Source organism: Rhipicephalus sanguineus, chromosome 11, assembly GCF_013339695.2.
Source record: "Rhipicephalus sanguineus isolate Rsan-2018 chromosome 11, BIME_Rsan_1.4, whole genome shotgun sequence".
In the NCBI taxonomy this organism is placed as follows: domain Eukaryota; kingdom Metazoa; phylum Arthropoda; class Arachnida; order Ixodida; family Ixodidae; genus Rhipicephalus; species Rhipicephalus sanguineus.
Window position 1 is genome coordinate 86,543,457 of NC_051186.1, and position 22,052 is coordinate 86,565,508.

Genomic DNA, 22,052 nt, shown 5'->3' on the forward strand with positions numbered 1-22,052 from the left:
GCGCGGCGGTCTGAGTGAAGCTCTTATATTCCGTAGACTCAGACCGCCGCGCTCTGCGGGCAGATTGAGTCTACGGAATATTAAGATCTTCACTAGAGCATTGGCAGCAAAAATGATCTCTAAGTTGTTTGCTGATCCGAGTACCCAGGAAGAGCCTTCTAATGTACTGGACAAATAATCTAAACACTACGTTTACAACGGAGTGATACAGTTGACCGCAAGCTGAGAAACCGCTCGAGCTTTATAAGAGTGTGTGCGACTTCAGGCGAACAGTGGATCAAGAAACAGGGGAAAGGATTTCAAAAACTAGCGCCAATAGATTTAAGTTACTTGCTGATGAAAGAGACACTAGAAGCAAACCCGTGCCGATGGAAGACATGAAAGAAAGCAAAGTCCCTGAAGTGGTTCGCGAATTTGACTGGCTGAGAAGATGATTCGTGTTACTGACGCGTCAACGCCTCGCTAGATTCTTTGCGACACCAAATGATAGATGTGCGAACTGTGGGCAATCCAAGACCACTAAGTATGCGTTATTTGAATGCGTTGCTACTAAGGGTGTATGGCACCTTGTTTGGCGCACCTTTGGAGTTAGAGCTGCATCGCTGTCGCAAAAGAATAACGGCAAGCCCACTTCATACTCTTGGTGATAATGTACGTGATCTGGAGACGTAGGTGCCAGGAAGAAGCTCGTTGACAACCACAGCGTGCAGCGCTCCCAGCCATGGACCGTATTTATGGAATTGTTTTTCGAATACCTAGTTGACGAGCTGGAGGCGAGTGGTGTTGATGCCTTCTTAAGGCGCTGGCACACTCCGTTGTTCGCATTACATGCGGAGAAACTGGAATTTCCAGCAGCGCCATACTCAGTTCGGAAAAAGAAACAAGTTACCCGACTCCCCGTGCTACTATTCCCCCTCCCCCTTTCTTTTTGCTTTTCCCCTCTTTTGTTTCTTCATTTCTCCCCATCTCCTTGAGAAGTAAGATGATTTAGTTAATATGTTTGTTGCTGTATAGTTAGTTGCTAGCGTACAGTGTATTACTGCAGTCGGCCTAAGATTGCGTCTAGAGGTTGCGTAAGCTACACTGACGCAAGTTATAAGTATATAGTTTATAAGCGTCTCTTGTGCTTGCGTGTACAGGTTGAATAAACTTTCCTATGTGACCAAAATGTCTGCATTCAGGTATCCCAAGGAACACTATCGTCTTTAAAAATCTACTGCTCGCGCTGCACAGCCACACACGGGCCACCACGTACATATACGCATGATGACTTGCAATGTAGTGCCGGTTGGAGATGTCTCTTGTGCGCAGTTGAACAGTAAAAATTCTCAGCGTGCACATTAACTAAAAACGGACTGCTGGTCTCTGTGTCAAATCTTTCTTCTGTCTCTCATTGCTCATTAGCAGTGATTTTGCTCTGGGAAACACCGGCGCACACTGCATGCTTCGCCCCTCCACAGGTTTCACGTTAGTAAGGCTGAAACACCCTTCCCTGCATGTTTCGTGGACGTTACACATGTCTTACCCTTCTTTATAGCTTTGCACGTTGTCTGAAAGCTTGTGCACGTAGATAGAGAGAGATAATAAAAAGAGCAAGGCGGGGATGTCAACCAGAACAATGTCGCACACCTACCTTCTGCCTGCCCGGCGCACTGGCTTCACACGTTTACAGTGACTGCGCATTTTCGTGAGACGGCTCTGTGCGACTGAAATGAGGAGAGACTGGAGATGTTAGCGTTTAGCCGTCTTTAGTTTGAAGCTCGAACGCTTCTGAAACCCACAAGTATGGCTTGGTGGGCTAGTTGGTATTGCATCTCAAAGGCTACAGCGCACAAAGACGGGGACAGCAGAAGAAAACACAGGACGAAGCGCCGAACTGCAACTGATACTTTATTCTCTGAAGGAGGAACCTTATATGCGCACATCGAGCCAATGAAAGCGATATTAGGCACAGCACCAACACGAGATAAAGTTACAACCAACCTGACACTCATTATTTTGCACACGGCCTAAGACATGTTTCCGTTCAAAATTCTATCTCCTTAGTGGAGAGGTCACAGAGGAGCACTCACGCAACTGTCTTTTTGGCGATCAATTTCATACGCTTCAATCACTTCACGTGTCAGCTTATCCTTTTCCTTTCCGATTACCGAGCACTGCCAGAAAAGTGGTTCACATGCACAAGTCCTGCAGTGCATTGACAAGTGGCCTGATATGGCTGTCTTTCCTACCAAATTCTTATGCTCCCTGAGCCTATCGTTGATACATCTACCGGATTGTCCAATATATCTTTTCCCGCAGCTCAAGGGCAGCGAGTAGACTATACCTTCTTCACAGTCAACAAACCGCTCCCCATGTCTTTTGGCGCATCCTTCTTTTTTGTTGCCATCAGCGTTAACAAGCATACATAGTTTTGAAAGCTTGTTAGGGGCGGAGAAGACTACATCGACACCAGCACGCATGCCTATCTTTTTGAGATTGTGCCCGACCTTATGCATGTACGGCACTACTACTAACTTATCTTTCTTTTCTTTATCGCCTGGCCTTGCTGATCACCACGCTTCATCTCCCTTAGCAGGACACGAGCCACCGAGTCAAGCATATGACGCGGGTACCCAGCCGAGACCAGGCGAGTGGTTTGAGCAAAGAAGCTACTCTCTGTTGAATGCAAACAAGACTTCCGCAAAGAATTCCTTAGACACGACGCGATGATTCCCCTTTTGACAAGCTTGTATGGTTGGAGGCGAAGGGTAGCAATGGTTACTAGCCCTTGGCTCATAACACCAGCAAATATGCCCTGCTGTAAAATTCAGCTGAGGTCAAGAAACTTCAGGAATTTTCCACCGGAAGTTCGTGCGTCAACTGCAGTGGCTTAAGACATTCGCTAACTACATTCGTGTTTTTTCTGCTCTGCATTTTTCTCAGAATCATGTACCAAAAAGCCAACTCGCCACTTTAATGCACCGAGGCAGAACGACTGTCAACGAAAGGAGTTCCACTACAGTGTGATGGATAAGTGCGCGAGTGTCGTGCGTGGTGTCGTATCGAGGACATGACCAGATTGGACGGAGCGGTTACGTAGAAGGGTGGTGATGGGGCCTGCGCAGAGATGAAGATGACGATGGACTTTGGCACGCGAACGAGAGAAGAGGAGGGGAATCGGGCGGTTAGCGCGAGAGGCGGGCGCGTGAAGAGCCGCAGTAGCCACGGTGGCATTCCGTCGAGGTGGAGGACGGCGGGCGTTTCTCGGCCACAGCACGGTCGGGCGTAGACCCGAGTGCCTGGCGGAGGTCAAGAGTCGGAGTTTAGGGCTTCGCTTGGCCTCAAGTCTCCAAATCAAGTCTATGGAGCGCTCTCGGGAAGCTGCCGCGTCCACCAGCAACACCGTCGGGTGTAGGCCCGAGTGTTGCCCTGTCTTGCAAGCGCCATGGGACGGCTTCGCGTGGCCTCACAGCTCGACATCCTTTTAGGAAGACCCAGATGATCCCCGCTGTTAGTGATGCCTTCGGCGTAGCCCCGAGCGTTCCATTCTGGAGGCCACGGAAGATTGTCGAAGTCAGCATCATGGTCGGGTGCAGTCCAGAGTGTCTGGCGGATGCCAACGGGGAAGTGTACTGCTTCGTTTGGCATTAAGTCTCAACGTCAACTCCGTTGAGTTCCCAGGAAGCTGCAACGTCCATTCGCAACACCGTCGGATGTAGGCCCGAGTGCTGCTACGCATTACTGGACCAACGAGTCGAAGCACAAGGATGCTTGACCTCCGGAGCAGCTGTCCATATCATCGCTCGACCCTACGGCAGCGTCCTTTCATGCGCTGCAGTTAACCTTGCCAAGCCATTGCGACAGCTGCGTTCTTGTGCCGACGCTACATCCACGAAGGCGCATCCCGCATCAGCTGTTTGTTCTGCCGGTGAGACTTTCCACACTAAGACTAAGCATGTGCGTTTCTTTCTGACCTTTTTCCTTGTGTTGTAAGGCGTCGTGTTCTCGTATAGCGTCTATGTGTGTATCTTATGTTCGTGTGTTTTATCTCATAAAGTGAAAAACAGAAAACAGCCTCGCCATTTTCCTAACGTTGCTGTCGTCGACGCAACGTGCTCTTTTCTCGGCTTATTCCAAAGAATCCCATCACATACAGACAGCATATCAAGGACTAGGGCCGGCTCCAGTGGGAGTGGCATGCGAAGCCATGGCTCAGGTTCCCTGCGGGCGTCGATTGGTCACTAAGCCAAAATTTCATTGCCTCTGGTTGGTTCATATTGCTGAGGCTAAAATTACAGCGCAAACGCACTTCTTTGTCCTTCTTACATCTCTTCATTTCTATCAAGCTAGAGCACGCGCCGGCATGGAGCGAGCGCCACATGCTATGGTTGGCTATGCTATATGTGGTTTTGCCTGCGTTACTATCATAAGGAAGGCGCTCGAAGAAGAAGAGGAAGAATTCTTTCTCGCGCGCGCGTGCGCTTAGAGGTTTTACTTACTACCTGCCAACGTTTCGTTTGTATTCTGGCCGCTAATATCCGGGACCGAATGAGCCTGGCGTATTTGTCTAAGGCCAACCTGCGATCGAGGGTCGCAGGTTCGAAAACGCCGGTCGACCAGGATTTTTTTCTTCTGAATTATTTTTTTTCGTGCTTTTATTATATATAATAATACATATACGTATCCGGGACATGACGCGACGGCTAAAATCACCGAGAGTGTCCATATAATTGCTATGCAATAAAAGCTAGAAACAAGCACATTTTAGAATGTATCTCGTTTATTACACAGTAGTACCTAAAAATAGTACAGAATAGCTAACAGATGTCTTCATACTTCATACGGCACTTCAGGATCAAACATAACGTACATATACATACAATTGAAAGTTAATGATCATATGGAAAATATCATTGCTATATACAAACATAATATCACTCTCGCATTGGCATGCTGTAAACAATACGCAATTCCGCAAAACGCATAATTCTCCAGGGACAGAAAACAAAGCAAGGATTATGTAGCGCAATGTGCGATGTCGGATTCATTGTCAACACGAACATTTCAGCATAGAGCAAACATAAAAAACATTCTGCAAAATTTATCGCAAAAAAGACGACGTACTAATCAACGGGAACAACCAAACAAGCCGGAAAGAAATGAACACCAAGAACACAAACTCTATGAGTAGTGTTCTCAAAAACAATGTTGCCCTGATTGTCCACAGCAGGTAGCGCGTACGATGTTTAATGTGTAGTTGGTGATCCTCCGCATAACAGACTACTGCTGCTTGCCTAGCTGCACTGTAGCGTCTTGACTCGATGTTTCCGGCATTTAACGTGAAATTCGAAGCGCATGTTTCTCTATAGGGGTGGATGATGCGTATTCGGAGGAAGTTGACGTCACTTGTTCTTGTTGAACGGTGGGGCGCACTGTAATTGTCTCATGATGCAACGGCCAGCTTCAGTGATGGTGAGCCTGCGGGATTGTTATGTAAATGCGCCTCAGGTAACTTAAATAAGTATCCTCCATTCGTACAGCTCTAACGAAATCACTCTGCTTAGGAACATACCTTCAGCATTCTTGGTGCTATTATCACATTGTTCAAAGTTTTCTACACCACTATGCAGCACAGCTGACCGAAGAAGTACCCGCCGTGCGCAGCCGCTGCGGAAGGAGAATTGAGGAGATAGAGAGTACACGCTGACTACATGTTTCGGTTCTATTCCCAGGATTAAAGTGCATAGTAGAGTATCGCCACTGTCGCTGCTTTCAAATATTGAGACTCGTTCCTCTCCCCCATCACCCTGTTTGCTTGCCAACACAGCACAGAGGAGTAAATAAGAGAAGCAGGTCATGATGTAACCCTATTGGCTATTACGATCGCGCCAGGCAGTCGCGCGCTCTGCGGCCATGAACTACGCTGGGACCGTTGGTAGCTGCTGGCTTGAGCTCGACCAAGCGACGGCGAGCCTGTATCTGTTGTGTGAGTTGTAAGCCTGGTCACGGCACTGTATTTTGTGTCTCCTGTGGCCACGGGCCTGAAAAGAGAACGACTAACACGGTGGCTACTTCGAGCCGTGTACAGCCCGCTTCATTGTGCTGCTTCGGCGAGAGAACTACGGGGAGTGTATTGTGGCTTTCTAGCAATGACCGCGTCCGCTTTTCCAGTGTGCAAGGTGTATTTGGAACAGTATGCGCCTTATCGGCAGCAGCTGCAGGTCGTTCATGTTGACGTTCTGTTCCTGCCCTGGTATGTTTGTTTTGGCCACACATTGAGGTTCCTGCAGTGGTTATATATAGAGAATTACGGGCCCTGCTTTGAAGATATATCGGCCATTAGTGGAATAAATCAAACGCGGGCGCAGAACTCGGGGTATTAGGGGCCTTCTGTTGTTTGAATGCGTGGGTGGCCAACTTGGAGTATTCTAATTTGAACGCACAAACTGCGGATGATTCAGATTGCGTTTCGGTGAAAAAAAAGGGGCAAAGTGTCAGAAAATTCGATGGACTTTTTTATCGCAGTGTTTTGTTTTTCTTTTTGCTCCTGATTTCGGGGTGTTATGGCGGGAAAATGTTCGGGGCACATCGTATTTGGCCGCTCCGTGCCCGAAGCGTACTTTCCCATTTTTAAAGAAGGGTAGGGACGGGTGTTTTTGTTAAAGGCGAACTATGATATAGGGAGTCAGGTAGGTAAGGTCCGGTCATTTTAGTCGCTAATATGCCCCGTTCTCCCACGCAGTATATATGCATGTCTTGGGAAAAATTAGACGTGGCGGTGTGGCTGTATAATATTGCTGCCTGGAAGGCGTGCGGATTCTTTCTGCTACTACGCGCAATTCACAGCGGCGGGGGAGGGGGGGGGGGAATTGGTGTCTAGGAACAACCGGGCCACCCACGCCAGCATGACTTGCATCTAGGCAGGTTGAGGAATATGTGAAGGATGCCATTTAGCTTTGTGTAAGTTGGGGAAGGGGGAGGGGGCAGGGGGTGGTATGTCCCGCCCCCCCTCAAAACTGCACTATCTCAAAACTGCTCGTTTATTTCCGTTGGCGACTTTCATTCTTCACTAGCCTTGCATTCAATCAGCTTTGTTAGCTTTCCAACCTTCGTGCGCTCTTGCGCGGTCTAAACAAGTCGTCGCGTCGGGAATTGCTCTACTGCAATGGTTTGAACGGTGGTCTGATTCATGGGTCTTTATTACGACGTTCCACGGCCCCATGTAAACTTTGTGAACACCATGGTGTATGAGTTATGTGTGTGAAGGTAATGGTAGGACTATTCGGACTTTCCTTGGGATTTTCGAAGCGCATGAAGCTATTTGGTATTCACTGTGATCAGCAAACTTTTGATAATGTAATGATCACGCTGATAGCATTTCTTATTATCATACCTGAGGGCACTGCACGGAACTGTACCCGCCGCGAACTAATAATTTTCAATGAGTTGCAGTTTCGAAAGCGAGAGTCATGTTCAGCTTCAACAAAAGTACACCTCACCAATTTCACGAACGATTACATTGTGATTTAGAGATAGAATGCAATGTCGAATCCCGGTAGATTTCACAATGGAGAATGCAAGCGCGCTAGCTAAGGGTAACATTGTTTTCAGTAAGTGGAATGCCATTCATGTTCCCTTCGTGATTTACACACACGGTTGGGTAGTATGCGTAGCCTAGTGTGCACAAAAGGCTCATGAGAAAAATTCGGGCAACATTGATGAACTGAAAGAGAGCTTATCTCCTGTGCGAGGAGGCACTGGTTAATTACTAGCACAATACCATGTTAGGCTAGGCATTTGGCATGGTTTCGTTGGAAACGCGGCCATGTTATTGAGCATGATTATGTGTCGTTACCAGGCGGCGGTTGTAAGCGGTATTTCTTTCCAAAAAAATTGTTTTCGGCATGATTTATGTGTTTTCACATAAAACCTGCTTCCTTGTTTTGACAGATGTCGATTGTTTGGATTAGTCGATGCGTGACAGGGACGCTTTCATACGCGCTAGAACGGTATAGCGTTTCAAAATACGCTTTCATTACGTATCTGTGGCCTAAGGAAAAGTTGTAAAAGCCTATTCCAACATAAATTAATTCGATTTGCTTACCCTTTCTTGTTAAATTCTTAATTGTGGGTACCGCTGGGGCCCGAGAGTGACAAAATGGCGTCGCGGTTATGCAGGTGATCCAGGTTTGGACAGGCCGAACAATGATGCGTGCGGATGCGCTAGCCACGGCAACCGCCGTTTTAAAGTACGAATAATTCTCACTAAGCATTTTAAAATATTACTTTCATGCATAAGTTATTTATTAGCAGCACGGTGATCGATTGCTTCTATACTCGGGGACAACTTTCTGTGGCAACGAAGGGAAAGCTACAGAGCCACAATGCACGCATCCTACCGCTAATGAATGTAGTCCCACAAGTGCTTCCGTATTTTCTGCGTGAGATATATAAAATACTCCTTCATTTTCTCCGTGTAGCTTTTTGAGACGTAACGCAGCGCACACAGCGAGATTTTGTATTTATTTACTTTATACGTTGTCACTTTGCGTATTTGCGTGCTCGAAAAAGTCGCGCCTTTACCCGTACCTTAACGCTAAGCAGCGTTTGCGTCGAAATGCAACGCTAGCAACCACTTTCCACGGCGTTACGAGACGCGCGCCAAACCGGACTACTTCGCCAGTGCATGTGCAGACGCTCCGCCCCCGTAGCTTTCTCTTCGTTGCCACAGAAAGTTGTCCCCGAGTATAGGCACCCGGCAATGCAGTTTCCGAGATACGATGGTAGCGCCAGAAACCACAGCCTAGCGAGTAGACGCAGCAAAATCGATTGTCTATCCTCGCATCCTCCATGTTCAGAAACGCTCCTTGACTTGAACGTGACTTGCCACCGCCTCAATGCAGTGCGTTTGAAACGCGTTTGTAGCGTTTGTGCTGCCTTGGCCCAGCCTGAAAAGCACGTTCTAAACGCGTTTGTGCTGCATTGAAGGCGGTGGCACATCCCTGAGGTGGTTATGAACGCACGGAGGAAGCGTTCGTTGAAAGAGGCGCCCAAAAGGGAGACACTTGAGCGCGTCGAGTGTGCGGCGAGCGTTTCATTTTCTTGGTATCCCTGGCGGCTGGTGCCCTCAATACGTAGGCGTTCAAGAAAAGCTCCAACGCGCCCTCTGGTCATTGACGGGTGCCAATAGCGATGCGCTTCTTGATCCTGACGAGTCCTATACCACATGTTTGTCCTTCCCACGCGTGTTCTGCATTGCTGCGTTCCCGGGAGCGTCGTTGCCTGGTTGTACAGTTACGTCTTCTTTCCTACATTTTCGCTCGTCAGCGTCTTCCGGCAATTATTTGCTCCGACCAACTCATTACTGTGGTTGCACCGGTACAACATGTTCATGAGGTTCACACGTTCACAAAGCGACGGTGGTAATCTCACTGGGGTAGGAAAAGCGGCTTCTGCGCATAGTGTCTTGGAGCTTCGAAAGTACGGTGTCAGGGCTGCACAACGTTGTTGCCCTACAGCAGTACGGTCTCAGAAACCGTAAGAGAAAACGTTTGATTAAAAAGAAAAGAAAACAGCATTGTTCTTTGATGGGTCCCGGTGGTGGCTTGAGTTTTGAGTACAGCAGCCTTAGACCATGGGTCTCCCTGCGCGCTCTCGTGGCCAGATCGAGCTGGTTCTGGAGTGGACCGTCTTACAGCGAGGTGTACCACTGAGGGTCTGAGACATTTGCGACGTAGTAGCTACAGTGAGGAAAACATCGAAGTCTTCTCAGTGAAAGCTTCCATTTCATTGCGAAATATTTGAACCGCTACACATTCTAGAGGAGCTCCATATGTAGATAGAAGGATTAAAAGTTACACCATTTCCCGCTAAAGGGGACCGTGAGGCAATGCGAAGCCGGAGCACTTGCACGATCGCGTTCCGTTGGCGTGTCGGGCATGCTACTGCTACCGCCTCGCGTCGTGGAACGGGATGAGGAACGCTACGCGCGTCTTGTCTTCCTCTAGCCTGGCCGTTAATTCTCACAGGGCGATCGGGGAACGCGGTGGACAGGCGCGCGAGAGAGGGCAGCGCAGGAGAGGAGAGAGAGGGGGGCGCGCATGCGCTGGCGCTCATCGCGCCGTTGCGCAGGAGAGAATTTCGGCATGTCTAGCCCGCGTTTCAGAGGAAGAGTGGAGAGGGGGGAGAGCGGAAGTAGAGAGGGGAAAGAGGAGAGGGGATGGTGAGTGGAGAGGAGGTGTGTGGAGAGGGTATGCGCATGCGCATTAAGGGTGGTCACGCCGCACACCACCACCACCACCGGTTTGAACTCCGCTATAAGATGCTTCGCATCTAAAACAGGAAATGCAGTGAGGTTAACTAGAGCACGGCCGCTAAATAAAAAAGAGGTGCGGCCTGCCGAATGGCTGCGTTTTCAATGGTGGAAGGGGTGACATGTAGAGTTTTGAGACGCTACCGTAGGGGCGCTGCACATCGGTAAACAGCGGCCGCTAATAAGCGAACGCTCGGGGCGTTGGCTCGGGCGAGCGCAAGCAAACGCTCTTGCTGGAAATGAGCGTACGGCTGCTCATTTCCAGCAAGAGCGTTTGCTTGCGCTCGCCCGAGCCAACGCCCGAGCGTTCGCTTATTAGCGGCCGCTGTTTACCGATGTGCAGCGCCCTACGGTAGCGTCTCAAAACTCTACATGTCACCCCTTCCACCATTGAAAACGCAGCCATTCGGCAGGCCGCACCTCTTTTTATTTAGCGGCCGTGCTCTAGTTAACCTCACTGCATTTCCTGTTTTAGATGCGAAGCATCTTATAGCGGAGTTCAAACCGGTGGTGGTGGTGTGTGCGGCGTGACCACCCTTAATGCGCATGCGCATACCTCTCCACACACCTCCTCTCCACTCACCATCTCCCTCTCCTCTTTCCCCCTCTCTACTTCCGCTCTCCCCCCTCTCCACTCTTCCTCTGAAACGCGGGCTAGACATGCCGAAATTCTCTCCTGCGCAACGGCGCGATGAGCGCCAGCGCATGCGCGCCCCCCCTCTCTCTCCTCTCCTACGCTGCCCCTCTCTCGCGCGCCTGTCCACCGCGTTCCCCGATCGCCCTGTGAGAATTAACGGCCAGGCTAGAGGAAGACAAGACGCGCGTAGCGTTCCTCATCCCGTTCCACGACGCGAGGTCGGTAGCATGCCCGACGAACGCCAACGGAACGCGATCGTGCAAGTGCTCCGGCTTCGCATTGCCTCACGGTCCCCTTTAGCGGGAAATGGTGTAACTTTTAATCCTTCTATCTACATATGGAGCTCCTCTAGAATGTGTAGCGGTTCAAATATTTCGCAATGAAATGGAAGCTTTCACTGAGAAGACTTCGATGTTTTCCTCACTGTAGCTACTACGTCGCCAAATGTCTCAGACCCTCAGTGGTACACCTCGCTGTAAGACGGTCCACTCCAGAACCAGCTCGATCTGGCCACGAGAGCGCGCAGGGAGACCCATGGTCTAAGGCTGCTGTACTCAAAACTCAAGCCACCACCGGGACCCATCAAAGAACAATGCTGTTTTTCTTTTCTTTTAATCAAACGTTTTCTCTTACGGTTTCTGAGACCGTGCTGCTGTAGGGCAACAACGTTGTGCAGCCCTGACACCGTACTTTCGAAGCTCCAAGACACTATGCGCAGAAGCCGCTTTTCCTACCCCAGTGAGATTACCACCGTCGCTTTGTGAACGTGTGAACCTCATGAACTGTTGTACCGGTGCAACCACAGTAATGAGTTGGTCGGAGCAAATAATTGCCGGAAGACGCTGACGAGCCGAAATGTAGGGAAAAGAAGACGTAACTGTACAACCAGGCAACGACGCTCCCGGGAACGCAGCAATGCAGAACACGCGTGGGAAGGACAAACATGTGGTATAGGACTCGTCAGGATCAAGAAGCGCATCGCCTATTGGCACCCGTCAATGACCAGAGGGCGCGTTGGAGCTTTTCTTGAACGCCTACGTATTGAGCACCAGCCGCCAGGGATACCAAGAAAATGAAACGCTCGCCGCACACATCGACGCGCTCAAGTGTCTCCCTTTTGGGCGCCTCTTTCAACGAACGCTTCCTCCGTGCGTTCATAACCACCTCAGGGATGTTGCCACCGCCTTCAATGCAGCACAAACGCGTTTAGAACGTGCTCTTTTCAGGCTGTGCCAAGGCAGCACAAACGCTACAAACGCGTTTCAAACGCACTGCATTGAGGCGGTGGCAAGTCACGTTCAAGTCAAGGAGCGTTTCTGAACATGGAGGATGCGGAGGATAGACAATCGATTTTGCTGCGTCTACTCGCTAGGCTGTGGTTTCTGGCGCTACCATCGTATCTCGGAAACTGCATTGCCGGGTGCCTATACTCGGGGACAACTTTCTGTGGCAACGAAGAGAAAGCTACGGGGGCGGAGCGTCTGCACATGCACTGGCGAAGTAGTCCGGTTTGGCGCGCGTCTCGTAACGCCGTGGAAAGTGGTTGCTAGCGTTGCATTTCGACGCAAACGCTGCTTAGCGTCTAAGGTACGGGTAAAGGCGCGACTTTTTCGAGCACGCAAATACGCAAAGTGACAACGTATAAAGTAAAATAAATACAAATATCTCGCTTGTGTGCGCTGCGTACGTCTCAAAAAGCTACACGGAGAAAATGAAGGAGTATTTTATATATCTCACGCAGAAAATACGGAAGCACTTGTGGGACTACATTCATTAGCGGTAGGATGCGTGCATTGTGGCTCTGTAGCTTTCCCTTCGTTGCCACAGAAAGTTGTCCCCGAGTATAGAAGCAATCGATCACCGTGCTGCTAATAAATAACTTATGCATGAAAGTAATATTTTAAAATGCTTAGTGAGAATTATTCGTACTTTAAAACGGCGGTTGCCGTGGCTACGGCGCATCCGCACGCATCATTGTTCGGCCTGTCCAAACCTGGATCACCTGCATAACCGCGACGCCATTCTTGTCACTCTCGGGCCCCAGCGTACCCACAATTAAGAATTTAACAAGAAAGGGTAAGCAAATCGAATTAATTTATGTTGAATAGGCTTTTACAACTTTTCCTTAGGCCACAGATACGTAATGAAAGCGTATTTTGAAACGCTATACCGTTCTAGCGCGTATGAAAGCGTCCCTGTCACGCATCGACTAATCCAAACAATCGACATCTGTCAAAACAAGGAAGCAGGTTTTATTGTGAAATAACACATAAATCATGCCGAAAACAATTTTTTTGGAAAGAAATACCGCTTACAACCGCCGCCTGGTAACGACACATAATCATGCTCAATAACATGGCCGCGTTTCCAACGAAACCATGCCAAATGCCTAGCCTAACATGGTATTGTGCTAGTAATTAACCAGTGCCTCCTCGCACAGGAGATAAGCTCTCTTTCAGTTCATCAATGTTGCCCGAATTTTTCTCATGAGCATTTTGTGCACACTAGGCTACGCATACTTACCCAACCGTGTGTGTAAATCACGAAGGGAACATGAATGGCATTCCACTTACTGAAAACAATGTTACCCTTAGCTAGCGCGCTTGCATTCTCCATTGTGAAATCTACCGGGATTCGACATTGCATTCTATCTCTAAATCACAATGTAATCGTTCGTGAAATTGGTGAGGTGTACTTTTGTTGAAGCTGAACATGACTCTCGCTTTCGAAACTGCAACTCATTGAAAATTATTAGTTCGCGGCGGTACAGTTCCGTGCAGTGCCCTCAGGTATGATAATAAGAAATGCTATCAGCGTGATCATTACATTATCAAAAGTTTGCTGATCACAGTGAATACCAATAGCTTCATGCGCTTCGAATAATCCCAAGGAAAGTCGAATAGTCCTACCATTACCTTCACACACATAACCTCACACCATGGTGTTCACAAAGTTTACATGGGGCCGTGGAACGTCGTAATAAAGACCCATGAATCAGACCACCGTTCACAACATTGCAGTAGAGCAATTCCCGACGCGACGACTTGTTTAGACCGCGCAAGAGCGCACGAAGGTTGGAAAGCTAACAAAAGCTGATTGAATGCAAGGCTAGTGAAGAATGAAAGTCGCCAACGGAATAAACGAGCAGTTTTGAGATAGTGCAGTTTTGAGGGGGGCGGGACATACCACCCCCTGCCCCTCCCCCTTCCCCAACTTACACAAAGCTAAATGGCATCCTTCACATATTCCTCAACCTTGCCTAGATGCAAGTCATGCTGGCGTGGGTGGCCCGGTTGTTCCTAGACACCAATTCCCCCCCCCCTCCCCCCGCGCTGTGAATTGCGCGTAGTAGCAGAAAGAATCCGCACGCCTTCAGGCAGCAAATATTATACAGCCACACCGCCACGTCTAATTTTTCCCAAGACATGCATTATACTGCGTGGGAGAACGGGGCATTATTAGCGACCTAAAATGACCGGACCTTACCTACCTGACTCCCTCATATCATAGTTCGCCTTTAACAAAACACCCCGTCCCTACACCTTCTTAAAAAATGGGAAAAGTACGCTTCGGGCACGGAGCGGCCAAATACGATGTGCCCCGAACATTTTCCCGCCATAACACCCGCGAAATCAGGAGCAAAAAGAAAAACAAAACACTGCGATAAAAAGTCCATCGAATTTTCTGACACTTGCCCCCTTTTTTTTCACCGAAACGCAAATCTGAATCATCCGCAGTTTGTGCGTTCAAATTAGAATACTCCCAAGTTGGCCACCACACGCATTCAAACAACAGAAGGCCCCTAATACCCCGAGTTCTGCGCCCGCGTTTGATTTATTCCACTAATGGCCGATATATCTTCAAAGCAGGGCCCGTAATTCTCTATATTATAACCACTGCAGGAACCTCAATGTGTGGCCAAAACAAACATACCAGGGCAGGAACAGAACGTTCAACATGAACGACGCTGCAGCTGCTGCACGATAAGGCGCATACTGTTCCAAATACACCTTGCACACTGGAAAAGCGGACGCGGTCATTGCTAGAAGCCACAATACACTCCCCGTAGTTCTCCGCCGAAGCAGCACAATGAAGCGGGCTGTACACGGCTCGAAGTAGCCACCGTGTTAGTCGTTCTCTTTTTCAGGCCCGTGGCCACAGGAGACACAAAATACAGTGCCGTGCACCAGGCTTACAACTCACACAACAGATACAGGCTCGCCGTCGCTTGGTCGAGCTCAAGCCCAGCAGCTACCAACGGTCCCAGCGTATGTTACCATTGGCCGCAAGAGCGCGCGACTGCCTGGCGCGATTCGTAATAGCCAATAGGGTTACATCATGACCTGCTTCTCTTATTTACTCCTCTGTGCTGTGTTGGCAAGCAAACAGGGTGATGGGGGAGAGGGAACGAGTCTAAATATTTGAAAGCAGCGACAGTGGCGATACTCTACTATGCACTTATAATCCTGGGGAATAGAAACCGAACATGTAGTCAGCGTGTACTCTCTATCTCCTCAATTCTCCTTCCGCAGCGGCTGCGCACGGCGGGTACTTTCTTCTTGGTCAGCTGTGCTGCATAGTGGTGTAGAAAACTTTGAACAATGCTGATAATAGCACCAAGAATGCTGAAGGTAATGTTCCTAAGCAGAGTGATTTCGTCTTAGAGCTGTACGAATGGAGAATACTTATTTAAGTTACCTGAGGCGCATTTACCATAACAATCCCGCAGGCTCACCATCACTGAAGCTGGCCGTTGCATCATGAGACAATTACAGTGCGCCCCACCGTTCAACAAGAACAAGTGACGTCAACTTCCTCCGAATACGCATCATCCAACCCCTATAGAGAAACATGCGCTTCGAATTTCACGTTAAATGCCGGAAACATCGAGTCAAGACGCTACAGTGCAGCTATGGACGAGCAGCAGTAGTCTGTTATGCGGAGGATCACCAACTACACCATTAACATCGTACGCGCTACCTGCTGTGGACAATCAGGCAACATTGTTTTTGAGAACACTACTCATAGAGTTTGTGTTCTTGGTGTTCATTTCTTTCCGGCTTGTTTGGTTGTTCCCGTTGAGTACGTCGTCTATTTTTTGCGATAAATTTTGCAGAATGTTTTTTTATGTTTGCTCTATGCTGAAATGTTCGTGTTGACAATGAATCCGACATCGCACATTTGCGCTACATAATCCTTGCTTCTGTTTTCTGTCACCTGGAGAATTTATGCGTTTGCGGAAATTGCGTACTTGTTTACAGCATGCACAATGCGAGAGTGATATTATTGTTTTGTATATAGCAATGATATTTTCCAATATATCATTAACTTTCAATTTGTATGTATATGTACCGTTATGTTTGAATCCTGAAAGTGCCTGTATGAAGTAATGAAGACATCTGTTTAGCTATTCTGTACTACTTTTTAGGTACTACTATGTGAATAAACGAGATACATTCATAAAATGTGCTTGTTTCTAGCTTTTATTGCCATAGCAATTATATGGACACTCTCGGCTGATTTTAGCCGTCGCCGTCATGTCCCGGATACGTATATGTATATATATAATAAAAGCACGAAATAAAAATAATTCAGAAGAAAAAAATCCTGGTTCGACCGGCGTTTCGAACCTGCGACCCCTCGATCCGCAGGGCTGCCTTAGACAATACGCCAGGCCTCATTCGGTCCCTGGATATTAGCGGCAGAATACAAACGAACGTTGCGCAGGTAAAGTAAAACCATCTAAGCGCACGCGCGCGCGAGAAAGAATTCTTCCTCTTTTCTTCGAGCGCCTTCCTTATGATAGTAACGCAGGCAAAACCACATATAGCATAGCCAACCATAGCATGTGGCGCTCGCTCCATGCCGGCGCGTGCTCTAGCTTGATAGAAATGAAGAAGATGTAAGAAGGACAAAGAAGTGCGTTTGCGCTGTAATTTTAGCCTCAGCAATATGAACCAACCAGAGGCAAATGAAATTTTGGCTTAGTGACCAGAATCGACGCCCGCAGGGAACCTGAGCCATGGCTTCGCATGCCACTCCCACTGGAGCCGGCCCTAGTCCTTGATATGCTGTCTGTATGTGATGGGATTCTTTGGAATAAGCCGAGAAAAGAGCACGTTGCGTCGACGACAGCAACGTTAGGAAAATGGCGAGGCTGTTTTCTGTTTTTCACTTTATGAGAGAAAACACACGAACATAAGATACACAACAAGACGCTATACGAGAACACGACGCCTTACAACACAAGGAAAAAGGTCAGAAAGAAAACGCACATGCTTAGTCTTAGTGTGGAAAGTCTCACCGGGCAGAACAAACAGCTGATGCGGGATGCGCCTTCGTGGATGTAGCGTCGGCACAAGAACGCAGCTGTCGCAATGGCTTGGCAAGGTTAACTGCAGCGCATGAAAGGACGCTGCCGTAGGGTCGAGCGATGATATGGACAGCTGCTCCGGAGGTCAAGCAGATCCTTGTGCTTCGACTCGTTGGTCCAGTAATGCGTAGCAGCACTCGGGCCTACATCCGACGGTGTTGCGAATGGACGTTGCAGCTTCCTGGGAACTCAACGGAGTTGACGTTGAGACTTAATGCCAAACGAAGCAGTACACTTCCACCGTTGGCATCCGCCAGACACTCTGGACTGCACCCGACCATGATGCTGACTTCGACAATCTTCCGTGGCCTCCAGAATGGAACGCTCGGGGCTACGCCCGAAGGCATCACTAACAGCGGGGATCATCTGGGTCTTCCTAAAAGGATGTCGAGCTGTGAGGCCACGCGAAGCCGTCCCATGGCGCTTGCAAGACAGGGCAACACTCGGGCCTACACCCGACGGTGTTGCTGGTGGACGCGGCAGCTTCCCGAGAGCGCTCCATAGACTTGATTTGGAGACTTGAGGCCAAGCGAAGCCCTAAACTCCGACTCTTGACCTCCGCCAGGCACTCGGGTCTACGCCCGACCGTGCTGCTGGCCGAGAAACGCCCGCCGTCCTCCACCTCGACGGAATGCCACCGTGGCTACTGCGTGGCTCTTCACGCGCCCGCCTCTCGCGCTAACCGCCCGATTCCCCTCCTCTTCTCTCGTTCGCGTGCCAAAGTCCATCGTCATCTTCATCTCTGCGCAGGCCCCATCACCACCCTTCTACGTAACCGCTCCGTCCAATCTGGTCATGTCCTCGATACGACACCACGCACGACACTCGCGCACTTATCCATCACACTGTAGTGGAACTCCTTTCGTTGACAGTCGTTCTGCCTCGGTGCATTAAAGTGGCGAGTTGGCTTTTTGGTACATGATTCTGAGAAAAATGCAGAGCAGAAAAACACGAATGTAGTTAGCGAATGTCTTAAGCCACTGCAGTTGACGCACGAACTTCCGGTGGAAAATTCCCTGAAGTTTCTTGACCTCAGGCTGAATTTTACAGCAGGGCATATTTGCTGGTGTTATGAGCCAAGGGCTAGTAAACCATTGCTACCCTTCGCCTCCAACCATACAAGCTTGTCAAAAGGGGAATCATCGCGTCGTGTCTAAGGAATTCTTTGCGGAAGTCTTGTTTGCATTCAACAGAGAGTACTTCTTTGCTCAAACCACTCGCCTGGTCTCGGCTGGGTACCCGCGTCATATGCTTGACTCGGTGGCTCGTGTCCTGCTAAGGGAGATGAAGCGTGGTGATCAGCAAGGCCAGGCGATAAAGAAAAGAAAGATAAGTTAGTAGTAGTGCCGTACATGCATAAGGTCGGGCACAATCTCAAAAGATAGGCATGCGTGCTGGTGTCGATGTAGTCTCTCCGCCCCTAACAAGCTTTCAAAACTATGTATGCTTGTTAACGCTGATGGCAACAAAAAAGAAGGATGCGCCAAAAGACATGGGGAGCGGTTTTGTTGACTGTGAAGAAGGTATAGTCTACTCGCTGCCCTTGAGCTGCGGGAAAAGATATATGGACAATCCGGTAGATCAACGATAGGCTCAGGGAGCATAAGAATTTGGTAGGAAAGACAGCCATATCAGGCCACTTGTCAATGCACTGCAGGACTTGTGCATGTGAACCACTTTTCTGGCAGTGCTCGGTAATCGGAAAGGAAAAGGATAAGCTGACACGTGAAGTGATTGAAGCGTATGAAATTGATCGCCAAAAACAGTTGCGTGAGTGCTCCCTCTGACCCTCTCCACTAAGGAGATAGAATTTTTGAACGGAAACATGTCTTAGGCCGTGTGCAAATAATGAGTGTCAGGTTGGTTGTAACTTTATCTCGTGTTGGTGCTGTGCCTAATATCGCTTTCATTGGCTCGATGTGCGCATATAAGGTTCCTCCTTCAGAGAATAAAGTATCAGTTGCAGTTCGGCGCTTCGTCCTGTGTTTCTTCTGCTGTCCCCGTCTTTGTGCGCTGTAGCCTTTGAGATGCAATACCAACTAGCCCACCAAGCCATACTTGTGGGTTTCAGAAGCGTTCGAGCTTCAAACTAAAGACGGCTAAACGCTAACATCTCCAGTCTCTCCTCATTTCAGTCGCACAGAGCCGTCTCACGAAAATGCGCAGTCACTGTAAACGTGTGAAGCCAGTGCGCCGGGCAGGCAGAAGGTAGGTGTGCGACATTGTTCTGGTTGACATCCCCGCCTTGCTCTTTTTATTATCTCTCTCTATCTACGTGCACAAGCTTTCAGACAACGTGCAAAGCTATAAAGAAGGGTAAGACATGTGTAACGTCCACGAAACATGCAGGGAAGGGTGTTTCAGCCTTACTAACGTGAAACCTGTGGAGGGGCGAAGCATGCAGTGTGCGCCGGTGTTTCCCAGAGCAAAATCACTGCTAATGAGCAATGAGAGACAGAAGAAAGATTTGACACAGAGACCAGCAGTCCGTTTTTAGTTAATGTGCACGCTGAGAATTTTTACTGTTCAACTGCGCACAAGAGACATCTCCAACCGGCACTACATTGCAAGTCATCATGCGTATATGTACGTGGTGGCCCGTGTGTGGCTGTGCAGCGCGAGCAGTAGATTTTTAAAGACGATAGTGTTCCTTGGGATACCTGAATGCAGACATTTTGGTCACATAGAAAGTTTATTCAACCTGTACACGCAAGCACAAGAGACGCTTAAAACTATATACTTATACTTGCGTCAGTGTAGCTTACGCAACCTCTAGACGCAATCTTAGGCCGACTGCAGTAATACACTGTACGCTAGCAACTAACTATACAGCAACAAACATATTAACTAAATCATCTTACTTCTCAAGGAGATGGGGAGAAATGAAGAAACAAAAGAGGGAAAAGCAAAAAGAAAGGGGGAGGGGAATAGTAGCACGGGGAGTCGGGTAACTTGTTTCTTTTCCGAACTGAGTATGGCGCTGCTGGAAATTCCAGTTTCTCCGCATGTAATGCGAACAACGGAGTGTGCCAGCGCCTTAAGAAGGCATCAACACCACTCGCCTCCAGCTCGTCAACTAGGTATTCGAAAAACAATTCCATAAATACGGTCCATGGCTGGGAGCGCTGCACGCTGTGGTTGTCAACGAGCTTCTTCCTGGCACCTACGTCTCCAGATCACGTACATTATCACCAAGAGTATGAAGTGGGCTTGCCGTTATTCTTTTGCGACAGCGATGCAGCTCTAACTCCAAAGGTGCGCCAAACAAGGTGCCATACACCCTTAGTAGCAACGCATTCAAATAACGCATACTTAGTGGTCTTGGATTGCCCACAGTTCGCACATCTATCATTTGGTGTCGCAAAGAATCTAGCGAGGCGTTGACGCGTCAGTAACACGAATCATCTTCTCAGCCAGTCAAATTCGCGAACCACTTCAGGGACTTTGCTTTTCTTTCATGTCTTCCATCGGCACGGGTTTGCCTTCTAGTGTCTCTTTCATCAGCAAGTAACTTAAATCTATTGGCGCTAGTTTTTGAAATCCTTTCCCCTGTTTCTTGATCCACTGTTCGCCTGAAGTCGCACACACTCTTATAAAGCTCGAGCGGTTTCTCAGCTTGCGGTCAACTGTATCACTCCGTTGTAAACGTAGTGTTTAGATTATTTGTCCAGTACATTAGAAGGCTCTTCCTGGGTACTCGGATCAGCAACAACTTAGAGATCATTTTGCTGCCAATGCTCTAGTGAAGATCTTAATATTCCGTAGACTCAATCTGCCCGCAGAGCGCGGCGGTCTGAGTCTACGGAATATTAAGAGCTTCACTCAGACCGCCGCGCTCTGCGGGCAGATGAGACAACTTCTGTCTGTCACACGATTCAGCCTCCGGGCCAAAGTTAAGCACTTGCTGAACACCAGCCATCTTGAACTGGTAGCTGTGTTCATCTTGTGAACATTGTATCAAAAAGTAAATTTTACGCATACCTGAGGCGCAACATCAATACATAAGCATTAGGTGGTGTATTCCTTTGCTAGAAAAATACATAGATACGTAATTCTAAAGACCCTAGTGTTTCTTAGGCTGCGCTGAAAATGCAACGCTATGCACGAAAAAGCCCTCTGCCGGCGATATGGTGCTGCCACCTGGCAGTGGCCCTGGGAACAGCATCATGGTGGTCACGGATAGACCAGGACTCATGTAGTACGGCGGCAGAAGACTATAGTCTTTCGACGAAATTTGCAACGAAGCACAGGTACGCGGCCCATTTTTTTTCATCAGAAACTCGCTAGCAGGCGCTGCCTGCGTCGGCATTGTGTCTCGCGGGCGAGGGCGTGTTATCGCTCCTTGCGAGCTGGGAGTTCAGCGTTCATCGCAGAAGGAGTTTCCCAAAGTAAACGCATGCCGTTCGCTCTCTCTCGCCATGTGGCGAGCTCATGCAAATGTACAGGACACTACGATGCACCCCCGACAGCAGACGACGATGCTCGCCGACACGCCGAGACCCTAAGCTGCTTCGCCCCTAACAAGTGCCCCAGCGATCTGATGCGAGTCGTATTCAGTGCACCACGAAGGTAGTCTAAGCTCTGCAGAAAGACGGACAGGGCGGCGAGGTGGCGAGGTGGCAGCAAGTCTGCCCACCAAGCACAGGCGGCCCTTCTTTGAATGTTTGGAATGGGTGTTGTACGCAAGTGCGACAGTGTATGTTGGCCAACTGGGAGATGCGTCAACAATAGCCTAAGAGATTATGTCA